Source organism: Tursiops truncatus, chromosome 3, assembly GCF_011762595.2.
Source record: "Tursiops truncatus isolate mTurTru1 chromosome 3, mTurTru1.mat.Y, whole genome shotgun sequence".
Classification (NCBI taxonomy): domain Eukaryota; kingdom Metazoa; phylum Chordata; class Mammalia; order Artiodactyla; family Delphinidae; genus Tursiops; species Tursiops truncatus.
The window spans coordinates 26,060,112-26,081,138 of record NC_047036.1 but is presented as its reverse complement, the minus strand read 5'-3'; the positions used below and the strand labels follow the sequence as shown (position 1 = coordinate 26,081,138).

Below are 21,027 nucleotides of genomic sequence, written 5' to 3'. Positions count from 1 at the left end.
CAGAGGTCATGATGATGCTGGCAAGTTTCACCCTGGTATTAAGAAGTACTGAGGGCTACTCTCAGCGCCCCGCAGCTTCCTAGAACACAGACAGTGATGTCTCAGTCATTGCCCTCACAAACCAGTAGCTCTTATTCAAAGGGAAAAGGCATTTCTGATTTCTCATAACTCCCTTAGTGCTTAAAAAAAATATCACATTCTTAATTACCCGCTCTCCTGAGCTCCACCTTGATTTCAAGTCAAATTATTCCCAGTTTGCTCATCACTGTGGGGAAGTGTGTGGCAGGGGGATGGGGGCAGGAGAAGAGGCTGAAAAATGCCTATAAACGTCAGGCTAAGTTTAAACACTCCAAGTGGGAAAGACACTAGAGATAGCAGACTGGATTATCTCTCACATTCAGCCCTCCGTTTACAGTCGCCTCCTTCCCCAGTCCTGATTTATTTAATGCTTCCGTCTAATGAGCTTTGATTTGTGGCCAACGATTGCACTCAGCCAGCTGTACTCAAAACCACCATGACACATGGCTTCCATCAAAGTTGCTACACGACTGTGAACTGGTTCAAGCGTTGAGCAGTCTCGCTAAAGGGAGGGAAAGGCCAACGCTAGCATGAGATGTGCTGGGAACTTTTGGAAGGTGAGTCGGGCATCAGAGGGAGTGACTGAGCGGGAAGGCAGACACCAGGAAGGTGCTGAAATCGTGAATCAAGCTTGCGCAGCCGAACTTGAGGCATCTGGCTGAGGCCTGTCCTCTCCATCGATCACCATCATGGCTGTGGTCACAGAGAGCTGGGTCTTGAAGACCACTGGAGGTCACCCCACTGGGGTCCGCCCCCGGCCCTGGAGAAAGCACTTGGCTGTGAAACTTACAAGAAGAATTGGTCAAACACATGTTGGTGAGGATGTAGAGAAACTAGAACCCTCACATATTGCTGAGGGGCAGGTAAAGTGGTGCAGCTTCTCTGGAAAAGTTTGTCAATTTCTCAAGGAGCTGACACAGAATTACCATTTGTATTCTGAGGTATAGACCCCCGCAGAATTGAAAACAGGTGTGTAAACAGAACTTGTACACGAGTGTTCACGGCAGCACTGTTCACAACAGCCAACAGGTGGAAACAACTCAAATGTCCATCAGCTGAGGAATGAATAAACAAAACGCGGTATATCCACACAGTAGAATATTATTCAACCATAAAAAGGGAATGATATTCTGACACGTGCTACCATGTGGATAAACCTTGAAAACATTATGCTAAGCGAAAGAAGCAGGTTACAGAAGGCCATATGATTTCATTGATATGAACTATCTGAAACAGGCAAATCCATAGAGACAGAGAGCAGATTAGTGGGTGCCAGGGCTGGGGAGAGGGAGATGGGGAGGGGCTGCTTAATGGGAATAGGGTTACCTTCTGGGACGATGAAAAAGCTCTGGAACTAGAGAGCGGTTATGGTTGTGCAACATTGTGGATGTACTTAATGCCACTGAATTGTCAATGTACTTAACGCCAGTTTAAAATGGTTAAGCAGTAAATTTTATGTTTTGTGTACTTTACCACATGCACACAGAAAAGAATTAGTCTTGGTCACTTATGTGCCTGCCCTACCCCTCAGCATTCTGGTTTTGTCACTGTGCCCGCTGGTCTTCACCTCTGACTTTGCCCTTGGACAGTGCTTCTTGGACTCCCTGTGCTTCTTATTCTGGATACCGTGCTAGTGATTTCCAGGCGTCAGGTCCGCAGTCTGGCCCTGGTCTCAGCCTGCTCACATTAAGGCCTTCGGCTCCTGTTAACCCCAATATACAATCAAGAGAATGTGGTCACCCCTTCAGTCTGATATTACTGCTGCTAAATCAGTCTGGTCTTTACACAAAAATATAAATAGAGTCTATTCTATTACTCTGCTCATGACTTTAAAAATCCTATGTTAAAAAAAAATTTTTTTTAACTAAAAGAAGATAAAAATCCTCAAGCCGTGTGACAGATATCCAGAGGCTCTGTCTAAATATTGACTGGCCATGGTGCCTCAACACAACGGCTCACGAATTCTCATTTAGCTTTTGGTGCCATGAAAATTTTTGAATGAGTTAACTTATTTCGACCACCTCCAGAAAGTAAGAAACTGCCTATTAAGCCAGCGTGCATGAACTGGTGGATTGTGAATATTCAAGTGGCCTTTCTCCTATAACATTTAACCAATTGGCATGAGATGCGGGCAGCAGAGACACGGTCTTCAAGGCATCGTGTCCATGGAATCCCATTATATGCTTGTTTATAATCCAGATGTCCAGATGCCCAGAGATTCTGGTTCAGGAAATTTCCATAAGGTCTCTTTGGCTCTTACACCTGATCCTTCAATGTCTGCTTCAAACTCTCCCGTAGTAAATATCAACTTGGCCACAAACTTACCCTCCATCTTTTGGGAGGAGGTACCAGGGGCAGTCCTGAGCCCTTAGCTTTCTCCTTTTCCTCTCTGAAACCTCTCATGCAAACTTCAACATCACATTTTCAACCATCTTCAGGACAAATCTAGTGGGATGCTCTGACTACGCTAAAATCTGGACTTTTAGACCTGCCTCTGTTTCTTCCCTCCAAGGGTACCAACATTCTAATTATTCAAATTCTGGGTGTTGTCTTTACTTTCTCCTTCTCTTTTATTTCCCCAAACCTATTTCTCTCCTTTAGAATGTCTCTCAGATTCTTTTTGCTATACTCTCACTGCTACCGCCCATTTGGAAGAGTCTGATTTCCTCCTGCCTACCGTGCAGTCAGTCATCAGGCTAATAACCAGACCGCTGCTGTTGTCATTTTTCCATTTTGGTGGCTCTTCCTGTGGTCGCTTTCCCATGTTATCTTCGTAAATTAAGAATCTACAACATCACATTTGAATTCCCATCCTGGCATTCAAGACTCTTGACAAGTTGGCCCCATCTTATCACTCAATACCTCCTAACGGCTCTACCCCACCACCCCACCCCACTGCTGCTCACATCACCAACAGAGTAAACACATTCCCACCCCAGAGCTTCTGCTCCGCTGCTGGCTTCTGAAATGCCCTTCCTCCCTCCTCCACCATATCACTCATTTAACAAATGTTATTGCAGCTACTGTGTGCTGGGGACGAAGTGCTTAGGGTACCTAAGTGTGGACAAAACAAAGAACTCTTGGGATCCCTTGGGACAATTACATTCGGCTGCTCTACAATCCATATCCCTCCCATTCTTTGACATCTGGTTCCACTTTCTCCCAAATGTCATCCTGATAACCCTAGGCATGTCCAATTTTTCCCCTATTTTCACTGTTCATACCACTTATTGTTGGTATCATATGGCTCAGTTCACCAGCATATACTGTCTTTCATAGTTCTCTGATTATTCCTCTAGACTTGTTTCATGGAAACTGCTGAAGTTATTTCACACCCGGAACCATGTTTGGTTCACTATTGTTCAAGCACCCAGCACATTGCCTGCACATTTCCTAAGAATCACTCCCAGTGCATGATGGATGCTCCGTAAATACATGTTTCAATGCAATTCTGCTTGAGTTCAACGTAAGAGCCACCACTCCAATGGCCACTTTATCCATTAAGGGCAACGCTTCCTCCACTCCTACTCCGCTTCCTTAAGGAGATGAAATATTGGCCAAGAAACACGCTCCCCACCCCTCCCGCCTGCTTCGCCTAGAGCAAGATGCTCTCAAGGCTCTCCTGGGAGATGCTCTGCAAATGCTGGGTCCTGAAGTCGGAAGAGGCCGTAAACCATATCTCCTCTTGGAAATTCATGACGCATTTTCTCATTTTTGTTCATTTTTAGCCATAGGAATGAAGAACACAGATATGGCCCCTGCCATCACCGAACTTAACCTATTAATACTTCTGAGAAGCCCCTTGGTAAAGAGATTTTAGGTTTGTTTAACTGTGTTTTCCCAAACCTTACTCACTAGAAGCACCTAACAACGTTCCATGGACCACATGCTGGGCTTCAGGGAGAGGGCCAGCCAATCAGGCTAAACCAAAGTTTTGGGTGAAGGAACAAAGAACTGATCTTTTAATTTCATACTAGGAAGATTCGCTCCCCTGGAAGCCTCCTCAAAGAGCCTGGTGTGTGTGCACTGACAGCTGTTCAAAGGCATCCTTGTTAAAACACAGTGCGGTTATGAATAGGGTGGTCCCAACACACGTTGACTGTGCAGCAGCTAGTCACGCTGTTTGCTCCCAGGCACCCAGAAATAACAACAGCGGAAACGATAGAGTAAGAGACTGGGGGAGTGGGTGGGCGCAGACCAAGGGAGGCGGGGGCTGATGATTAGAAGTTCTGGCCCCGGGGGCTCGCTGATCACGAGTTGTATGAGTCTTGCTAATGGGGTTAGAATTGGGGCAAAGCTAATGGCTCATAGAGGGTGAGAACCAGCTGGAAACAGGTGGGGGGTGGGAGCGAGGACGGAGAGGTGGAGGCCGTTTGGGAAGAGTGGAGCTGTTGCTCTGACACTTTACTCCTCTAGCATTTTGGGGGTTTTTGTTTTGTTTTGTTTTGCGGTACACGGGCCTCTCACTGTTGTGGCCTCTCCCGTTGAGGAGCACAGGCTCCAGATGCGCAGGCTCAGCGGCCATGGCTCACGGGCCCAGCCGCTCCGCGGCATGTGGGATCTTCCCAGACCGGGGCACGAACCTGTGTCCCCTGCATCGGCAGGCGGACTCTCAACCACTGCGCCACAAGGGAAGCCCTAGCATTTTGTTTTTAAGGCAGAGACCACACCCTTCCATACTTTAGGAGGAAATGGGTAAATTCTGAAATGGACACATTTATCCACCTGGGGTGCCTTCTCTGCCCTTCTGCTTTGGGAGAGAGAAGATGGAAAAGACAGGTTAAGAAGGGAAGGGAAAGCGGAAGGGAGGAAGAAAGGGAAGGGAGGGAGGGAAGCAGGCAGGAAAACTCTTCCAAAAAACACATTTTGAAGAGTTTTCCTGCCTGCCTAGAGAGTGGCATGGACTTATAAATAATACCAAATGTAAAATAGATGGCTAGTGGGAAGCAGCCACACAGCACAGGGAGATCAGCTCGGTGCTTTGTGACCACCTACAGGGGTGGGATAGGGAGGGTGGGAGGGAGGGAGATGCAAGAGGGAGGGGATATGGGGATGTATGTATACGTATAGCTGATTCACTTTGTTATACAGCAGCAACTAACACAACATTGTAAAGCAATTATACTCCAACAAAGATGTTAAAGAAAAAACAAACACATTTTGGAAAACTCAAAATTAGAGGATTTCCCACTTGAAGATGACACATGACCACGGGATTGCATCAGGTAGGCCCGTCCAGGGTCCACGTGTGAGAAGGTATATCCTCCCAGTGGCCATCACCTTCCTATCACGTCCCGCGTCCCCAGCCCCAGAGCCATGCAGACATGTCAAGGCCCCCCCTTAGGTGTGCTGCACCCCCAGACCAGAACCTGGGCACCTCCTCCACCGTCTGAGCTCTGGGGTGTCCCATCACGGTACCCCCTGGGCTGGAGGGGCTGCCTGACCCTGCTCCGCCCTCCCCGGCGTGGAGGCTGAAGGCGGGTAGCACGCCAGTGCTTCGAATTGCTCACAGACTGAACGAGATTTGTTGAGCCCCTGCTAAGTGTCAGGCTCAGAGAAGATATAAAATACAAGTGCCTTAAGGTCCAGGCACTCAAAAAGTTTCCACTCCACTGTGGGTGAGAATGGGAGGAGGCACCTCCCAGGAGAGGCGCCTGTGAACCCAGGGGGCTCGTGGACAGAGCTGCCAGCAGACAGGCTGACAAGACACACAAAAGAGAGGAGCCACCGCACCTCTGGCCACCCCCCTGCCCCCCCCCACCCCCCACCCCCCGGCCTGGGCAGTGACCGCCTCGGGCAGAAGGGACCAGACATGCGGAATGAATTAGGGAGATAGGCAGGAGCTGGAATGAACAGCACAATAAAAACAAGCGTTAATTCACCCTCAGAAGCCGGAGCACTTCACAGGGCGCGAGGTTGGGCCGACGGGCCCCGGCTGACCCCTTCTCTTGACGTGAGGCTCCCAGAAAAGGCACCGTCCCGCGCAGCTGGCGGCTCCTCGGGAGGAAAGGGACAGGGTCAGGGCGGACCTCGTGCGTACCCGGGACGCGGAAACTCGCCAAAGCTCTGGTGGGGTCGAGCCAACAGCAAAACCGCCCTGACCATTCTCTTTCACAGAGACTTTTCCTTAAGAATGCGTTGACTGTCCCATCAGCCAGGAAGCTGTCCTAGCCCCTGGGAATGGCCATTAACGTTCTTAATACACTGTAACCTGCTGGCCCTTGTCGCCCTTGATTCAAAACAAAATGAGAGTCTAAGATGCATACAGGGCTGTTTTTATTTTGTTTCTTCATATTTGCTTAGCTAACTGGATTACTCATCATACTGAGGATTCTTCCAACTCCTGCCCCCAGGGGACATGGTGATTTTTCCCTTGGCCTCCCCAGCAGGGCCACCCTGCTCCAGCAACTTGGAAGGAGGCCCCCAGGTCACGTGTAGGGCAGTGCCCCGCCTCCTGCCGGGCTGGCCGCAGCGGGGACAGCCAGGACCCAAGCCCACGAGTGGGTGGAGGCATGACCGCTCACTCTGGACTCGGGATCTAGGAGTTGTTTGGTGCAGGGGGCGGCACTGAGGGGCCAGAAGCAGCAGGACAATGTCCAGGGATACCCAGCAGTGTCGTGGGTGTCGAGTCAGCCCAGCATCCCCAGACCAGCCCTGTAAGCCGCCTGGCTGTCACCATGCAGTCCACCTGGATTCCTCCCTTCTGATCTTCAGGGCCCATTGGCTTCGTGGGCTGCTCAGCACAATAAATGCTTTTTCTGCTTTAAGCGTCCAGGGGAGGTCTGTTCCTCCACCAGGCCCTAGAGTGTCACCATGGGTGACCCGGCCACAGACCCGCAGCGTGAACAGGCCTCCATGTGGGCCAATGGGATGGCTGGGCAGGGCTGGTGTGAGGTCTTCCCCAGCTCCTCTCCCCCTTCCTTTTATCTAATTATCCACCAAATAGTAATGAAAAATAATATTGGTTGGTAGGTGCTGGGGATGTGGTGATAAACAAATGAAATGGTCCTCACCCTCAGGGAGCTGACAGCCTTTAGAAAAATTCTGACAGTTTCTCAACGCCATCTCAACCCCGAGCCTCATTCCCAAAGGTCTCTTATGTCAACGGTAAGCACGTGACCTTTCGCTCCACACAGGCACATGCAGACACACGCCAGGTCCTGGAGGCACCCGGACGCCTCTTCCTGCAATGCTTCACCTGAACCCGTCTTCGTTTAGTGCTGTCCTTGCCTTTCCCCATCAGAATGAAACTATTCTATGTCCCATTCCTGTGCAGCCCTGGGCGCATCTGGAGGCCTAAATTACAGCCATTAACACCTTAGTGGCCAGCAATTTAAGAGTGAAGGCTTTTTAAGAAATCTGAAGACAACAGTCTTCTGTACCTAATCTGTAGACCTCAAAATTGGGGCCCTAATTCTCAGAACTGGAATCAATGTGGGCGGCTGTTTACTCCACGTCCAGCTCTTTAGAGCACTGAGCACATAGCCTTATATTCCAGCCTGCTCTGCCCATCCTTCCTCTCCCCTCGCTGCACAGCCGGCCGGGTTGTCTTCACCAGCTGCTAATATCTGCCCCTCAGAAGCTGTTATTCCGTTTCACAGAGAGATTGGCAAATTGTTTCTGGAAAAGGAGGACATGGTTTCCCTTCCACCACGTCTATCTTTCATGTTAGGTTCAGTCCTTTTTTTTTTTAATTAAAAAAAATTATTTATTTTATTTATTTATTTTTGGCTGCGTTGGGTCTTTGTTGCTGTGCACGGGCTTTCTCTAGTTGCGGCGAGCGGGGGCTACTCTTTCACTGCAGTGCGTGGGCTTCTCATTGCGGCGGCTTCTCTTGCTGCGGAGCACAGGCTCTAGGGCATGCAGGCTTCAGTACTCGCAGCACAGGGGCTCAGTAGTTGTGGCTCGTGGGCTCTAGAGCACAGGCTCAGTAGTTGTGGCACACGGGCTCCACATGGAGCCACGGAGTAGTTGCTCCATGGCATGTGGAATCTTCCCGGACCAGGGATCGAACCCATGTCCTCTGCATTGGCAGGCAGATTCTTAAACCACTGCGCCACCAGGGAAGCCCCTGGTTCAGTCCTTTTTGAGAATGTTTATTTTGAAAGAACAAAGCCTGTTAACTTTGGTTGTCCGTTTTCCCCTACAAAAAAATATGACAACCCACCTAAAGATTAAGAAAAAAGACTGAAAGTGGTATATAGATAGCAAAGTCTACTGATGCACTGACTTGGAGCCTCGAGGAGCAAAGTGTGCTCAAAAGAGAAGAGAGGGCGAGGCAGAATACAGCTGTCTGGTCAGCTTTTTGCAGGTGACAGTTGTATAAAATCAGGTATTCTACGTGTGCTACCTTCAAACTCTGCAAGCACCCCTTCCTCCAAAACGCTGGTCCAAATGGCCACCGCAGACTTCCAAGCCCAGAGAAACTTCTTCAGGCTTCATGTTTCCATTTTTACCCTTATCCATTCTTCCCACGTTATAATTTGCTCCTGTCTACAACAAAAACAAAAAGCCATCTAGAAATGGTGGTCGAAGCCAAGGCAGTTCAGACCCCAAAACAAACGAGGAGCTGCTTGTCATCATCGATGGTGAACTAGACCACAAGTTCTGAACGTCTGTGGTTTGTCCAAAGGGTGGACCCTGGGAAACCTCCAAAGGGCGGTCGTCAGCTGGCCACGGGTGCTGCTACCCTGTCATTGACTGCGCTGCCTGTAATTTTCAAGCAGGACGCTCCACATCACACGATACCAACATCCTTCTCTGCGCTTTTTATAACACAAACACTGAGTTTTCGCTGAACAAGCCCTCACTTGTCCAAGCCTCAGTTAGTCTTTTGTATGACATATGTAGGTTGGCATTTTTATTGACTTCTGAAACACACCAAATGTCATCCAAGGAGGAGTTGGGTGTCATTTCACAGAAACACTTAAGTCCTCTATCACAAGCACTGGAAGGGACATTGGTGGTCGTGTACTTTAATCTACTCATCCACCCAATGCTTCAGAAATGAGGTTAGGAGAAGTGAGTATTGTATTTAAGTTTATGCAGGTCATTCTAGAAAGAGTCATAATCAGAGTCCTGGCTCTCTGATTTCTGAACCAGAGCTCTTTCCACTTGGAGAGTCCAAAGTACAAGATTTAATCTTTTAAAGGGACACTTTATTGGCCATGGCAAAAGAAAACGAAAAAAAGTTATTTAAAGTACAGAAAGAAGCTAGAAGCCTGATGATAACCAATTAAGTTAATATATCTTCTCAATTAAACCTTCTATACAGAAGCAAAACTTTGGGATTTGCATTCCTCTGCTCATCTTCCAAAAGAATTCCTAATGAGCTGTGGGGTGACCCAAAGGCAAAGAAAGAGAGGAAAAAGACAACAAAGAGCCTTGATGGTCCAGCCTCGGACCCCTATGCCCATCAGCTTTGCTCTCCTCTAGCGGCCCCCGGCTGCAGCGGGCATTTGGCCGCCTCATCCCTGTGGTCCATAGCAGGACTTGGTGAGGGGACTCAGGTCCCTAACAGCTGTCCCCTTCTGAGGAGAGAGAGGGATACAGATTGATGAGTGACTGGCTGCCAAGGGCTGCCAGCAGAAGCCGAAAAGCACTACATTAAGCCCAACATCATTATTATTAAACCTACAATTTAAAACCAATTATGCTTTGCAGAAGACTCCATTTAAACCACTCCTGGAGGAAAATAAAAAGCCCGTTATACAGAGTTCAAGGCAAGCTATAGAAGCGCTTATGCCACATGGAGTTGACATTCAGGCACAGATTAATACTAGTAACCCTGGGGTTCCCACTCAGATGAAAGCAGGACAGTGGAAAGCAAATGCTAGAGAACAAAAGCAGGATGCAAAGGTCCTCTTTTTAATGAAAAGCAACTAGATCTCCTTGCAATTTCAAGATAAATGTACCTATTTGCTTCAGTGGGGAAAAGCCTGACATGTAAATCAGAGGTCCTAAACTAGAGCCAGGCCCTCCGAAAGGTGCTGGCTGGGGACAAAAAAAAAAAAAAAAGGTGGGGGGATATCATTTGCCAACATCTAGGAATCAGTGTCTTCCATGCAAAAATTCTGAATTTGCAACTTCTCTTGATGAATCAGGTTATCCAGGAACACTGTGGCAATGTCTGTCTAGAGCCAAGGCTTGGTTGTTGTCGACTTTAGATGGATGGATCAGCACACACTCTCTTGTTCACCCCAGTCTCCACCGCTCCCTATTGCCTCCCAAGAGAGACCCTGCATCTATTGCCTCTTACCATCTTTTAAAGGGTGACAAAGAAAGTGAAATCTTTCTTATAATGGCATCTCTATCAAAAATACTAACCTCACTTCATTTATTTATGTTCTCCATCTGACATATCTTAGACATTTGGTTGTTTGATTCCTGACCCAAATCTTCTTTAGGAGACAAGTGTCCTGCAGCTGCTGAAAATGAGTCATAAAGGAAGTCAACTTCAATTTGAATAATGTTTATCAAGTGCTTACTGGGTTCAAGAGACTGCACTGGGCCTTGGGGGAGGGACTCAAGGATAATTAAGGCTCATCGTTTCACTGTAGGCATTCCAGCTCCAAAGACTGGGTAAGACCCTGGAAAAGATGATGTCATAAGGAACGTATAAACCACGATGGGGTTCAGAGGCGTCAGAAACCACATCTGGCTGGGACATTAGGAATGGGCTTCGAGGAAGGGGTGGTATCTTGACAAGGAAAGCAAGAGAGATCTGCTCAAGAGAGAACAAGGTGAGCATATGCAAAGGCAGAGAAACAGCAGCGTGTGCAGGGAACAGGGAGGAACACTCCCCCAAAGATGTATAAACTTGGAAAGAGGGGGGCTGGGCTGTTGAACTTCTGGGTTCTGTTCCCACCTCCTCCCCCAGCCCAACTCCTGCAGAGGCGGCATAAATCCCTGATGACAACCGAGTGATACAGAGGGGCCACCCTCCCAAAAGTCTCCTGTACTGAGAACACCCAAACCACCACCCTGGATGCCGATGCCAAAGAATGGGGTTAGGGCTCAAGGTTATCAATCAGTAGCACTGGCTGTTCCTGTACTCCATCATTTAATGCAGCATCAACTGGGACCCAGGCCCTGCCAGGGGGATGTCCCAGGGGATGTCAAGGAAACTGACAAACAGGAAGTTAGCAAACACGTGGGGTTAACATCATCTTTGCACCCAACTGCTGACGTATAATAAAAAGTCCTGCAGTTCAGACTTGACTTCCCATTCTATCCCACCCGTCCTCAGAACACATAGTCTCTACCCTTAAAATGCACTCGGAGTCCAAACTCGTCTCGTTATCTGCACTGACGTCACTTTCTCCCAAGTCCCCTAGCCCTAGTCCTCTGCAAGAACCTCCCACTGGTCTCCCTGCTTCTCCCCTAACCCCTCATAGTCTATCCTCTACACTGGGGGAAAGGCAGTTTGATCGTGTCACTCTTCTAACGCAACACACTGAATAGCTTCCCATCATACTTGGAATAAAATCTGAAGTCCTCACAGTGGCTTTCACAGTGCTGTATACCTTACTCCTGACTACCTCTTTCCCTCATCTGCCACCCCGTCCTTTTCGCTCCAGGCACGGTCATTGGGTTATTTACCGAGTCCCTACCCAGTGCCCAGCAGCCCTCTAGGTGCTAGGAATACACCAGGAACAGTGACCCACTCGCTCTTTCTTGAATACGGTGAAAATGCTCCTGCCTCAGGCCCTCTGCACTTGCTGTTCCCTCTGCCAGAAACAATCTGTGCCTCAGATTCACACGGATCCCCACCTCACATAGCTCACTCAGCCCTTCACAAATACCCTACCTAGAATGGCACCCCTAATTATCCAGCTTCTCATCCCCCTTTGGTTGCTTCCTAGCTCCTGTCATTAGCAGACCTTGCCTTACGTTATAAATACATTTGTGCATCATGTTTACTGTCTGTCTCCTCTACTAGAATGCAAGCTCCACGAGGACAGGGCCTTTGTCTGTTTTGCCCACTGTGGTATCCCTCAGATCTAGACAAATACTTGTCACATCACAACTGCTCATTAACTATTTACTGAATGACTGAAATACGGGCTAATCTTTAGGCCTCACAGGAGCCAGCAGTGGTCAGAAAAGGAGGGAGCAAGGGTGAGCTGCCTGAGGCAAAGGCAGGGCTTGAGGATGAACTGGACTCCAAAGGCCGCCTGCAATGAAGATAAAGGCAAAAGGGAGCAAAGACTTTCTCAATTGGGAGAAAAAACCACGACCCGAAGTGTGGAAGTGGGATGTGGCATGGCAGGGGCTGGAGAGGGCAAGCTGGCCCACGTGACCCTAAAGGTCAGCTCCTGGGGGATCTTAGCTGACGATGAAGTTGGATCGGAAAGGCAGGATCGGTTGCTTTTAAAAGCACCTGCCTGGTCAGGGTTCCACTTCCAGAAATCCTGATCCAGTAGGCCTGGGAATAGCCCAGGAATCTGTATGTCTAGCAGGTTTGGGAACCCTGGAATGGAGAACCCTGCAATCCCAAAGATAAACACCACCAGAGCAGGATGCCAGCTTCTATAGAACACATATCTCCTTATGCCCTTTGTGAGTCTCTCCCAGAAGAGAGAGCCAGGGATAGCCACGGTGGGGAAAGAAGCAGTCTTGAGCATCGGGAAAGCAGGGCAACCCAGGGACACTTAGAGGAGGACACAGGGAATGCGGGCAAGCTCCAAGAAGATGAAAACACTGGAACCCCACTTCCACCTTCTCCACTCTTGAATCAGCTGGGCTTGATGGAGACAGATGTCTACCCCAGACTTACTGCCTAGCTAATTACTTAACCTCTTTGAGCTTCATTTGCTCATTCACTCACCTATCTTACATATGGAACACAAAAAGACTAACCAAAATCAGTGGGCCTACCATGTGCAGCTGATCTAAGCAAAGATATGCACAGATCAAGCATCATTCTTGCCACTTAGCTCCACCAGGAGACAGACAAGCAAGGAAACAACTTCAAAACAGTAAACACTGTCTCACAGAGCTGTTGCAAGGATTTAAGAAGTAGATATAAATTAAGGGCCCACATAAAATAGAGAGTCAACGAGATCACTTCCAACCACTTACTCGCTTAGAGCTCCTATTTTAATAAGTGCTGACAAGGTACTGGTGCATCCCAGATCAGGGTTATCTGAACTGCCATTCCAGGTCTGGGAACCACTGCCCTAGAGGCGGTGCTAGAGAGACACACAGACTAGGACCGTCAAAGCAAGCCCAGCCCGCTGGAATCGCAATGCACAGACAACCTAAAACCTTCTCTGAGTCTTTGGTTTCAACCTTCGCCCCAACCAAGTGTGTGATTGGAGCTGCTGATGAGCAGCAAACCGGAGAGATTTCAATTTCAGCTCCTTTTAATTTTCCCACCCACCCCCTGCCAAAAATGCCTACATGCAGGGAACAGCCTACGCAGAAAGATGGCCAGAAGGCGGGCAGCAGGAGAGAAACATCACAGATTCTACTGCTGAGGGGAGTCGGAAAGACCCACAGCCTTGTCGGGCTGGGAGCGAGGGAAGGCTCCACGAGCCCGGACCAATCGGGGCCTCATTTTGGCTTCAATCAGAGCACGTGTGGTTCTGCATGTTAGGATTATGTGTTATGTTTTGGAAAGGTGGGGGGGGGGCATTTTTAAAGCGGTGTGATGGTCATTTTTCTGGTCCACCCGCCTACCTTACAGACGAGGAGAGGAGTTTGGGGAGGGGAAGGGACACGTCCACAGTCACACAGACCATCTGTGAGAAAGTCAGGTCTAGAATCCAAGTCTTCTGTCTCTAACACTCTCACCTCATACTGGTAACTAAAATAACCACCAACGACCATACAAAATCTATTGGCCAAGGACACTATTTGCCTAACCAAATATCTTGATGCTCAATCTAGGAAGTGGGGCTAGCACTCCCAGGTGGCTCATCTGAGCAAGTACAGGAAAATGGCCAACCAGACATTTCCGGAAGGAATCTCTGCGGTCGAGTCAGCTGCCCATTGCATCCTTTTAAATTTGTGACTTGAGTCCCACTCGGCCTGAGATTATTCATGGTAAACTAAAGAATGGGGGCCTGGGCGTCCCTGGTGGCGCAGTGGTTGGGAGTCCGCCTGCCGATGCTGGGGACGCGGGTTTGTGCCCCGGTCCGGGAAGATCCCACATGCCGCGGAGCGGCTGGGCCCGTGAGCCATGGCCGCTGAGCCTGCGCGTCCGGAGCCTGTGGGAGAGGCCACAACAGTGAGAGGCCCGCGTACCGCAAAAAAAAAAAAAAAAAAAAGAATGGGGGCCTTTCTTGGGAATAAAAGTATATGCAGGGTTTTAACAAAGAAAAAGAAGTAACGTACCTAGGGAATCCCAGCTCTCTCACGCTCAGGACCCAGAGCTCTGCAGTCATTCATGCACGGCTCGTGGGCCATGGTGTGAGTGAGGTGCCCCATGGGAGAGCATGGCGGCCAGCCCAGCTCAGGTGCAGGGTTGTGGGACTGGGTTTTTGGAAAGCTAGCTCTCTGAGGTCAGGTTGTAGGGCCATTCACACCACAGGGAGTGGGATGGCACAGCCCTGGCATGTGGAAAAACAGAGCAAGTAGATGGATTTGATGGCTCTGCCATCAGGAGGAGCAGAAGCCAGCACTGAACACGCCCTAGAAACTTGCCAGCATTGGCAGGAAAGCCAGCAAGCCACAGAGCTCTCACTGGGAGCTCCTCTGCACAGTGTGTTGAGGACAAAAGGAGGGGGATGCTTGGGTCACTCTTTGTCGAGTGTTGGGGTCTTGAGACAAACACACCCCAACCAAAGGGCTCCTTGGAAATAAGGCAGAGCACAGTGGAAGGGAGATCTTGCCCAAGTAGCCCCTGAAACTCGGTGGGGGGGATGTACAGGAGGGCAAACCTTTCATGTGAAGACTGTTTGCAATGAACAAAGTATCATAGGTTCTTGTTTACTCTTGCTGCCTTGGGATAATAGCATTTCATTTCACTTTTAGAAGTATCCTAATTTGATTTAAAAAAAACGCCTATGGTCACCCTAGTCAAAGGGCCTTTTCTAAGGGTGATAATTTAAAATTCCACTTTTGAGCACAATCTCCTAACCTCTCAATCCGTGCCAAGGAGGACAAACAGCTGGTCTACCAGGCCCCCTCACTCCCCTCCCCGTGACAGACATTGTTAATGGATCACAGCTCTCCTTCCTGCTGATCCTAGACATAGAATCTTCTCAAAACAAATCTGCTGACGGCCAAGGAAATGAGTTGACTCCTGAGTTGATACTGATTTGCCCTTGCTGCTCTATATCTCATCTGTTCAGGAAGCCACTCACGAGGGCTTCCACTTCCTGAGGCCATGAAGACACCGCCACAAAAGCCTTGCCCAGGCTGCACCTAGGCATTTGTCTTGGCCAAAGCCAAGACCATTCTTTTATTTTTGGGGGAGGAGGGGGGGATTGGCAGTGACTCCTGCCCAGGATGCCAGGAATCCCACCAACACTGCCTGACTTCCAAGCAGACCAAACCAGCTAGAGCCCCACAGCTCTGTTTAGAGCCCTGTATGTGGTTGCTCCTGTTGCTCTAAGGCACAGTCTCTACAGCGGCTTGCTTTAATGCTAGGCCCTCCCGTGGCTTCATGGATCAAGTTTCACTAGTGTTTGTTTTTTAGTTTTTCCTCCCAGAGTTTGGTTGTGGTAGAAGGCACACTTCAGACAAATTCTGCTAAAATTTCACGTGCTGTTTCCCAGAACGTACCCTTTAGTTCTTGGTATCAGAAAAAATTCATTTACATGGTTTAGGAAATACCTTACTACTGAAGTACACAATGAGCATGGCACTGAAAAGTGCAGGTTTTCACCAAGGCAGGACATGGAGGCATAAGTATAACTTGAAATCAAAGAAATTTGACCTTACAAAGACCTCCTTCCCTCCTAGAGGGGAAGATACTAAAGCAGGAAGGCTAAGAGGCTAATGGCACACTCCTCTAGGAACGGACAAGTCTCTAACGAGCGTGGAGTATGGAGAAGTGAGCAGTAGGTGTGCACAGTGAAGGGCCAGTGAAGACGGTTTGGCCGCAGGTTCACAGGTTCAGTGAGACCTGGAAAAGGATCTCTGAGGTGGTGTGTGAGAATTTCCTGGAGGAGGGAGACTTCTAAGATGTGTTTTATTTTTTTCAGCAAATATTTATTGAGCACCTACTATGTGTCCGGCACTATTCTAGATGCTGGGAAGAAACTAATGAATAAAGCAGACAGAGATAAAAGTCAGTCTCCTTCTCTCTCTCTCTCTCTCTCTTTCCACACCACCCCCCCCTCCGACAGGTATTAACAGCATTTTTATCTGGATGGTGGGATTGTCTTTATTGCCCTTTCGGTCCATCCATATTTTCTGATTTTTCTCCAACAAATATGAATTTCTTTATTAATATGAAAAATACAATTTAAAAATTAAATATGAACAAGAAAACGCCTAGCACGAGCACCAGGAAGATGCAAGGCAAGGGGCACCCAAGGGACACTCAGGATCTGTTCATCTGAATGAAGAAGGTAAGGACAAGGGTGACCCAGTTACCGGCATCCTCACTCCGTCCTCTCTAGTCTCCCCAGGGACCTGCCGAGGCCTCAGCCTGCAGACTTCAGGTACCCCAGGTGGAGACAGAGCCAGGAGCATAACACACACTAACACAGAACTTCTAATCTTACCAGGAGCAGAATTTTTTTAGCACTACTAAACTTTTTAGTAAAGTTCTCTAAAGCCCCCTGAAATTATTTGAATATATCCTTAGCCTCAATAATTATACATACAAAAAAAAAAAAAAAAAGGACAAAGAGAACACAGTTTTTACACTAAGATTCTTTCCTGTTCGAACTACAAAGGGAAAAAAAAGCTTTCTTTTCTTTTTCTTTTTTCTTCAGAATTAGCACCAAGATATCAAGCATTGGCAAAGAGAATAAATGTCAAGAGAAAAAAGATTTTATGACTCATTCAAATGATATCAATATCAAAGTCACTCTCGAAGCAAGTCATTTTCTTTCCTTTTTTATTTTTAAAGTGAATGAAGACCCTCTCTTGGACACCAGCTGAGACAGAAAGAACGTTTTTTGCCTAATAAGGATGTGGCCGACCCTCTCCTGATCCTCTGTCAGTGGCCAGTAAACATGGGTGAGGCAAGCCCTGCCCTGGTTTCGAAAGAAACCAAACTGACAACTCTGCCCAAATCTCAAGGAACTGATATAATTTTCAGTACATGTATGTGATTTAGAAAAGGAAACCACTTTAGAGCATGGTGAAGCCAACCACCAAACCATAACCCTCAACAGGACCATGCTTTTCAGTTCAACTGTGGCAAGAGAAATTCCACCTATGAACTCTTCAGACAGTAACTACCTCAGAAAGTTCCAGACAAACCCAATTCTACGGACTTTGGAGGCCAGCCCTGTATAACGCTGTTACCACATTGATAAGAAGTCGCTTGCGCTTGGGGTTATAAAATAGGCAAAGTTAAAGGGGAAAAATTGAAAGGCCAGGACAGAAAAACTACACATGTGAGGTCACCTGAGCCATTTACCTGCGCCGGAAATACTGATTTCATCTCTCACGTTCCGGCCGCTCAGAATGCAGAGTCATTGCCTGGGACAGCAAACTACACATCAGGTAGGCCTGGCTGTTCCGTGTCGTCCATGGGCACACCTCCTCCATTGCTTCAGTATCTAAGAAAGTACCTAACCTCCTGGCTGAGAATCCGACAGAGAGTGGGACCTCTAGGAGGGGTTGCTGGGGACAGATGAAGGGACGGGTAATGTCGCTATTATGAAAGACCTGCCCTGTAAGAACCTGTAAGGATGCCACTGGGCCTGCCTTCAGAAGAGCCATTTACACATCCTTCGAGCACTAACTTCGGCTGTTCAGTCCACGAGCGATTTATTACCTGCCAAATGCTAGGTACCGTACAAGATATAGGAACAGAAAAATAGGACGGAGTTCACGCTCTAGTTAAAGAGGAAAGACAGGCAGCAACTAGCAGTAGAATATAATCAAGTATGAAAACATGTTATACAGACTCACAGGAGGTGAGTCATCAATGGATGGACGGCACGGCAAACTCACCAAGAGGAAAAGAGTTCTCGTGTTATTCATGTAACATCCTCCAAAGGGTAGACTGGCTAGCCTAAAAGAATATTTGGAAGAGTTTCTAATTTGTTTAGAAGCCCATTTTTTCACCCGGAACTACCAATTCACATATAGCAGAGAAATTACTAGATAGTTAGATAAGTAGACAGATAGATAAAGTAATAGAAACAATATCGTCTGAGTCCCAGCTTCTAGAAGAAGCAGATACGTCAAATGCCTTCAGAGGCCAAGCATGTAAATCTGATCAAACACCTATGTTCTGAGTGTTCTACACCCATTTTTTCACTCAGTCCTTGGTGCAATCCTCTCGGAAGATACAAATAATTATCCCACTTAGATGAAGAAACAGAGGGTCCAGCAAGTTACGGCTTTGCAAGTTGACAAGTTTGGCTGAAGTTACACAAGCAGCAAATGGTACAGCAGAGACTCGGGGAGGAAGTTCTGCCTTCAAAGCCCCGGCCTCCATCATCACTCCCCTCTCTCACCATGGAGACACGGCAGCAAGTGCTGGGCCTGGTGGGTGCTGAGCCCTGGACCCCCGTGACAGTGAACAGCCGCTACTGAGTTCTAGCAGATGGGTGCATGCCAGAATGCCAGGACCCAGAGAAGTAAACAAACAAACCCACACTTAAAAATGTGAAATCTCTTGATTTTAAAATATTGACAACAAATCCGATCCTTAACAAATGAAAAAGAGGCACTCGGCAAACCCAACAAAACCATGTGCAATGAGCTTCAGCCCCCGTCCCTCCAGTGGGCGACCTCTGCTTCATACTTTGCCAAGGCTCATCTCACATGGGTGGTTTCACTTTCACAATAACCTTGTGAAGGAATTATTGTTATTTCTGATGGAAAATCACTGAAGGCTCAGGGAGGGTGGATGACTTTCCTGAAAATGCACCTGTTCGCAAGCAGAGGGCCTGGACTCAACAACCAGGCCCTTGGCGAATGAAGCTTCCCTCCCTTGAACTCCACCACGCTGTCAGTGCGTCCACCCGGCAGTCTGCTGGAGAGAGCTGCCCTTTGATTTACAGGTTGTTCCCTTTTCCCTATGGAAATGTAACTATCCGTAGGCAAGGTCATGGGTTGAAGTATTTACTGGTCAATGAAACTTGCATTTAATAAACGTGTATTTGAAAGAAGGAACCAGATCCTTTCCAAAGAGCCGTCTTTCTGGGGGGAGAGCTGCAGACAGCATGAGAGGAGGGATGGGGTGGGGGCATCATGAGGAGGAACAAACACTATGGAAGCAGATGTACAAGCATCGCTCTGCTTCCTAGTCTCGCCGAGAACTGGCACTGGTGGATCTACTCCTCTCCCGGGAGACCTGGCAATGAGAGGAACTTGCAGTACCTGATGGTTTCCCCCAGACTCTCACTAGTAAGAGAGAGAAATTTGGGTGAGAACTCCAGTATTCTGACTGCAGGTTCCGCTTTCTCTTTTATTTGTCCTGAGGCCACCCTCTTGTTTATCACAACAGACTAAGCCCAGAGCTGTCCTGACTTTGCAGGTCTCAGTTTGAATTCACTATAGAGCTATGGATGCCGATGTATCAAAATAAGACCCTGAGTAAATTCTCGGGGAGAGCTTTTCTTAAAAAAATAAGTAAATAGGGCTTCCCTGGTGGTGCAGCGGTTAAGAATCCACCTGCCAATGCAGGGGACACGGGTTGGAGCCCTGGTCCAGGAAGATCCCACATGCTGCAGAGCGGCTAGGCCCAGGGGCTACAACTACTGAGCCTGCGCTCTAGGGCCCGCAAGCCACAGCTACTGAGCCCATGCACCACAACTACTGAAGCCTGCACGCCTAGAGCCCGTGCTCCACAACAAGAGAAGCCACCGCAACGAGAAGCCCGTCAACACAACTAGAGAAAGCTCACACGCAGCAACGAAGACCCAACACAGCCAAAAAATAAATAAATAAATATTAAGTAAATAAATTCTGACCCTTAACTGAATCAATTCTCATTGCAAAAAAAAAAAAAAAAAAAAAAATGGAGAAAATAGAGAAATATATAAAGAAAATAAAGTCACCCACAATCTCACCAATCAGAGACAACCACAATTTTGGATTCCTTCTTCAGTCTTTTTCCAAAGTGTGTGTGTGCGTGCATGTGTGTGTACACGTGTAGTATTTTGTGCTTAGTTGAGGTCATACTCTATACTCCATTTTTTTTTTTTTTTTTTGGCAGTACGCGGGCCTCTCACTGTTGTGGCCTCTGCCGTTGCGGAGCACAGGCTCCGGATGCACAGGCTCAGCGGCCATGGCTCACGGGCCCAGCCCCTCCGCGGCATGTGGGATCTTCCCGGACTGGGACACGAACCCGTGTCCCCTGCATCGGCAGGCTGACTCTCAACCACTGCGCCACCAGGGAAGCCCTCTATACTCCATTTTTAAGCTTGTACTTTCACTTGTTATACCTTAAACATTTTACCGTATCGTTATAATTCTTCAAAGGCTGATGTTTTAATAGCTGTGCACAACTATAACAAATGGATCACCATAATTTATTTTACTGGTTCTATTCCTTGGGAATTTAGGATATGGTCCATTTTTTTTTTTTTTTTTGCATCATAAGTGATGCTCTGATGAATACAAAATTGTCTATATTTCCAATTTGTTCTTCAAGATGTATTTATACAAAAAGGAATTTGGAAAAAAAAAAAAGGAATTTGGGGTGACAGGGCATGCACCCTGAGTCTCTTTATACACACTGTCAACATGCTTTCCGAAAAGACTATAGCAATTTACATTAAAACTGTAAAAAAATCTTTGCCCCTTAGTCTTTCTTAACTTCAGAAACAACTGTTCTTCTGAAGAGATGGGGCTCACTTCCCTTGT

General features: G+C 47.8%; 1 protein-coding gene across 8 annotated transcripts in view; it reads right to left on the bottom strand.

The window, feature by feature from the left end:
- The window catches only part of PDZD2 (PDZ domain containing 2), a 372,865-nt gene that overhangs the window by 260,407 nt on the left and 91,431 nt on the right, over positions 1-21,027 (bottom strand). Inside the window, exon 2 of one of the 8 annotated variants that reach the window (XM_033852773.2) lies at positions 5,961-6,075. The exons of 6 other annotated variants lie outside the window; for them this stretch is intronic. The gene's annotated coding sequence lies outside the window, so the exon portion shown is untranslated. Of the gene's footprint in view, positions 1-5,960; positions 7,732-21,027 lie in introns of those variants that run through there. One more of the 8 variants, XM_033852771.2, reaches the window with a different exon arrangement.